Source organism: Moschus berezovskii, chromosome 14, assembly GCF_049115385.1.
Source record: "Moschus berezovskii isolate FMDL1 chromosome 14, NW_MosBer_1.0, whole genome shotgun sequence".
Classification (NCBI taxonomy): Eukaryota; Metazoa; Chordata; class Mammalia; order Artiodactyla; family Moschidae; genus Moschus; species Moschus berezovskii.
Genome location: NC_142473.1, coordinates 3,492,709 through 3,498,708, shown reverse-complemented (window position 1 = coordinate 3,498,708; position 6,000 = coordinate 3,492,709).

Sequence of the window (6,000 nt, the reverse complement as noted above, 5' to 3'; positions counted from 1 at the left end):
GTTGCAGATTCTCAAGAGAAATCCCAAATTCCCGCTTGAAACTTGAATGGTTACGTATTATCCCTTATACAACTCAAAAACTACACCAACAGAACCAGCCCAAATCGAGAGGAACACCGAGTTTCCTGCCACAACTAACAAAGTGCCCCGTTATCCAGTCGTATATTTAAGATAGTCAATTCCCAAATTTTATCTGAAATGGAATGGTGGCGTTCCATCGCAAGGTAGGAGGAAGCTGGTATCATCTTGATTCCTGGAAGGATCCCCGGGGTTTCAAAACACAACTGGAAAAGGTACGGATATCCCCACCCAACACAAAAGGGGACCTGACTGCCCTGAAGCAACACGAGCTAGATCCTGAGGTCCCCGTCGCAAATCGAGATGGACCCCAATCTACCCCCTGCAACCCGAGAAGGACCCCAAGCTTCCCCCCGGAACTTGAGAAAAAGCCCAAGACATGCCCTCAATCCGAGATGCGAAAATATTCCGCTGCAGAGTCTCAAGAGAAATCCTACATTCTCGCTTGAAACTTGAAACTTGACACCCTTGATGCGAACATAAAACTTCCAGCAGATAGCAGGTCACATTGAAGAGGAGCACACAATATATGTACACAACACTTAATGGGGTCCGATTCCACTACCACACCTAGAGAGGAATCCTGAAGTTCCCCTTCCAACAGGAAAAGAGACCTAACTTCCCTGGGACAATGCGAGGGAGTTACTGAGATCCCCGTCGCAACTAGATAGTAACCCCAAGCTTCCCGCCGCAACTCGAGAAAAACCACAAGATTCTGCCCTCAAGGCGAGATGAGGAACATGTCCCTTCCAAATTCTCAAGAGAAATCCCACATTCCCGATTGAAAGTCGACAGTTTACTTAACATTCTTTATGCGACTTAAAAATTACACCGACATACCCAGCCCCAATCAAGAGGAACACCGAGATTCCTGACACACCTGACAAAGTGCACCATTTTCCAGTCCTCGTTACCAGTCGTGAGTCAATTCCTTTGCATTCTCTGGAATTTAATCCGGACGTTCCAGTGGCATTGAACCAGGAGGCCGGTAGCACTTTTAACTCGTGAGGATCCCTCAGTTTTCAAAACACAAATGGAAAAGGTACGGATGTCCCCACCCAACACCAAATGGGACCTGACTGCCCTGTAGCAACACAATCTAGTTCCTGTGATCCTCGTCGCAACTCAAGAGGGACCCCAAGCTTCCCCCCGCTACTCGAGAAAAACCCCAAGAACATGCCTTCAATCCGTGATGAGAAAATTTTCCGCTGCTGAGTCTCCAGAGAAATTCCACATTCCCACTTGAAACTCGAATGGGTACTTGACACCCTTGATGCGATCCAAAGACTTCCCCGACATAGTCGTCCACATTGAAGTGAAGCACACAATTTATGAACACAACACTAGATGGGGCCCTATTCCTCTACCGCACTTCGAGAGGAATCCTGATGTGTCCCTTCAAATAGGAATGGAGACCTCACTTCCCTGGCACAACGCGAGCGAGGGCCTGAGGTCCCTGTTGCAACTCGAGAGGAACCCCAACCTTTCCGCCATAACTCAGGAAAATCGACAGGGTTCCTACATCAATTCGAGATGAGGAATTTTCTGCTGCAGAATCTCAAGAGAAATCTCACATACGCGCTTGAAACTCGAATGGGTACTTGACACCCTTATGTGACTTAAAAAGTTCCCTAACATAGCCATCCACAATGGAGAGGAGCACACAATTTATGGACTCAAGATGAGGCCCTGTTCCTATTTAATGGCTCGAGAGTAATACCGAAGTTCCACTTCCAACACAAAAGTGGACCTGACTGCCCTGAAGCAACATAGCGAGTTCCTGAGGTCCCCGTCGCAACTGGAGAGAGACCCCAAGCTTCCTGCCACAACTCGAGAGGGACCCCAAGCTTCCCGCTGCAATTCGAGAAAAACAACAGTGTTCCCACCTCAAAGAGAGATGAGGAAGTTTTCTGGTGCAGAATCTCAAGAGAAATCCCACATTCCCGCTTGAAATTCGACAGTTTACTTAACATACTTCATGCGACTCAAAAATTACACTGACATAACCAGCCCCAATCAAGAGGAACACCGAGTTTCCTGCCACAGCTGACAAGGTGCCCCGTTTTCCAGTCCACTTTTCCAGTCGTGAGTCGATTCCTCGTCATTCTCTAGAATTTAACCCGGACATTCCGGTCGCACTGAACCAGGAGGCCTGTACCACTTTAAACTCGTGAAGATCCTCCGGTTTTCAAAACACAAATGGAAAAGGTACGGATGTCCCCACCCTACACCAAAGGGGACCTGACTGCCGTGAAGCAACACGATCTAGTTCCTGTGATCCCCATCGCAACTCGAGAGGGATCCCAACCTTCCCGCCGCAACTCGAGAACAAGCCCAAGAACATGAACTCAATACGAGATGAGAAAATATTCCACTGCAGAGTCTCAAGAGAAATCCCAAATTTCCTCTTGAAACTCGAACAGGTACTTGACACCATTGATGCGAACTTCAAACTTCCACAAATAGCCGGCCACATTGAAGAGGAGCACACAATTTACACACACAAGAGGCGGCCCTATTCCACTACCGTGCCTTGGGAGGAATCCCGAGGTTTCCCTTCCAACAGGAAAGCAGATTTAAATTCCCTGGGACAACGCGAGGGAATTCCTGAGGTCCCCATCGCAACTCAAGAGGAACCCCAAGCTTTCTAACGCAACTCGAGAAAAACGACAGGGTTATCCCAAATTCCCGCTTGAAACTCGACAGGTTTCTTAACATCCTTTATGTGACTCAAAAATTACACCAACATACGCGACTGAATCGAGAGGAACACCGAGTTTCCTGCCACAGATGACAAAGTGCCGCGTTTTCCAGTCCTCGTTTCCAGATGAGAGTCGACTCCTCTGCTTTCTCTGGAATGGAATCTGGATGTTCCAGTCGCACAGTACGAGGAGGACTGTACCACCTGGAAACTAGTGAGCATCCCCAGGTTTTCAAAACACAAATGGAACAGGTACGGATGTCCCCACCCATTCGAGATATTGTCTGATTCCACTGCAAAGATTCAAATGTAGACTCGAGTATCAGCTCACAAGACGAGTGGTGACATAACTCCCTGAGCATAGTTGATACAATCTCCAGGTACAAATTCAAATCTAATGTGGCCTAACTACCCTTTTACAACCCGAGAGGAAAGCAGAGTTCTATGTCTGAACACGAGTCGAGGCATGACTTCCCTGGAGAATTTTGAGAGCAACCCCGAGATCCCTGTCTCCACTGGAGAAGAAAACACAGTTGACCGGCTCAACGCTAGATCCGGCCCTATTCCTCTGCTGCGTCTTGAGCTGAATCCCGAGGTTCCCCTTTCAACACGATAGGAGACCTGTCTTCCCTGTAGCAACAAGAGCGAGTTCCAGAGGTCCCAGTCGCAACTCGAGAAGAATCCCAAATGTGCCGCCTCAATTGGAGTAAAAGCCCAAGAACATGCCCTCAATCCGTGATGTGAAAATTTTCCTCTGCAGAGCCTCCAGAGAAATCCCACGTTCCCGCTTGAAACTCGAACGGGTACTTGACATCCTTTATGTGACCCGAAAACTTCCCTGACATAGTCGTCCACATTGAAGAGGAGCACACAATTTACGAACACAACACTAGATGGGGCCCTATTCCTCTACCGCGCCTCGAGATTTCCCGAGGTGCCCCTTCCAACAGGACAGGAGACCTAAATTCCCTGGGAAAATGACAGCGAGTTCCTGAGGCCCCGGCGCCACTCAAGAAGAGCCCCAAACTTTTTGCTGCAACTCGAGAAAAATGACAGGTTCCCCCATCAATGCAAGATGAGGAACTTATCTGCTGCAGAATCTCAAGAGAAATCCCACATTCCCACTTGAAACTCGAACGGGTATTTGACACCCTTTATGCGACTCAAAAAGTTCCCTAATAGCCATCCCCAATGGAGAGGTGCACACAATTTAGGGACTCAACTCGAGATGAGGCCCTGTTCTAATTTAATGGCTCGAGAGTAATCACGAAGTTCCACTTCCAACACAAAAGTGGACCTGACTGCCCTGAAGCAACATATCGAGTTCCTGAGGTCCCCGTGGTAACTCGAGAAGGACCCCAACTTCCCACCACAACTCGAGAGGGAACCCAAGCTCAAGCCAAAACTCGAGAGTGACCCCAAGATTCCCGCCGCAACTCAAGAAAAAGCCCAAGAACATGCCCTCAATCTGAGATGAGAAAATATTCTGCTGCAGAGTCTCAAGAGAAATCCCACATTTCCGATTGAAACTCGAACGGGAACTTGACACACTTGTTGAGACCTTAAAACTTCCACAACATAGTCGTCCACATTGAAGACGAGCACACAATTTATGAACACAACACTAGATGGAGCCCTATTCCTTATCATCCTTTATGCGACTAAAAAATTACACCAGCATCCCCAGCCCCAACCGAGAGGAACACTGAGTTTCCTGCCACAACTGACAAAGTGTCCCGTTTTCCAGTCCTCTTTTCCAGATGAGAGTCGATTTCTCTACTTTCTCGGGAATGGAATCCGGACCTTATGGTCGCACAGTACGAGGAGGTCAGTACCACCTTGAAAGTCATGAGGATGCCCAGGTTTTCAAAACACAAATGGAAAAGGTACGGATGTCCCACCCACTCAAGATATTGTCTGATTCCACTGCACAGATTCAAATGTATACTCGAGTATCAACTCACAAGACGAGTGGTGACCTGACTCCCCGAGCATACTTGATACAATCTCCAGGTACAAATTCAATTGTAATGTGGCCTAACAGCCCTTTTAAAACTCGAGAGGAAATCAGAGTTCTATGTATGAACACGAGTCCAGGCCTGACTAGCCTCGAGAAATTTTAGACCAACCACGAGATCCCTGTCGCCACTGGAGAAGAACACACAGTTGACCTACTCAACGCTAGATGGGGCCCTATTCCTCTGCTGCGTTTCGAGCGGAATCCCGAGGTTCCCCTTCCAACACGTTAGGAGACATGACTTCCCTGGGGCATCACGAGTGAGTTCCTGAGGTCCCCGTCGCAACTCGAGAGGAACCCCAAGCGTGCCGCCGCAACTAGAGAAAAAGCCCAAGAACATGCTCTTAATTCGTGATGTTAGAATTTTCCGCTGAATAGTCTCCAGAGAAATCTCACATTCCCCCTTGAAACTCGAATGGGTACTTAAGACCCTTTATGCAACCCAAAAACTTCCCCTACATAGTCTTCCACATTGAAGAGGAGCACACAATTTACGAACACAGCACTAGATGGGGCCCTATTCCTCTACAGCACCTTGAGAGGAATCCTGAGGTTCCCCGTCCAGCAGGAAAGGAGACCTCACTTCCCTGGGACAGCGTGACCGAGTTCCTGAGGTCCCCATCGCATCTCGAGAGGAACACCAAGCTTTCTGCCACAACTCGAGAAAAACGACAAGGTACCCCATCAATGCAAGATGAGGAACATTTCTGCTGCAGAATCTCAAGAGCAATCCCACAATCCCGCTTGAAACTCAAACGAGTACTTGAAACCCGCACGAGTACTTGAAACCCCTTATGCAACTTAAAAAGTTCCCTAACATAGCCGACACCAGTGGAGAGGAGCATACAATTTATAGACTCAACTCGAGATGAGGCCATATTCCCTTTTAATGGCTCGAGAGTAATTCCAAAGTTCCCCTTCCAACACAAAAGTGCCCTGACTGCCCTGAAGCAACACAAGGGAGTTCCCGAGGTCCCACAACTCGAGAAAAACCACAAGATTCTGCCCTCAAGGAAAGATGAGGAATATTTCCATTGCAGATTCTCAAGAGAAATCCCTCATTCCCGCTTGAAAATCGACAGATTATTTTATATCCTTTATGCGACTCAAGAATTACACCTACATACGCAGACCCAATTGAGAGGATAACTGAGTTTCTTGCCACAACTGACAAAGTGCCGTGTTTTCCAGTCCTCTTTTCCAG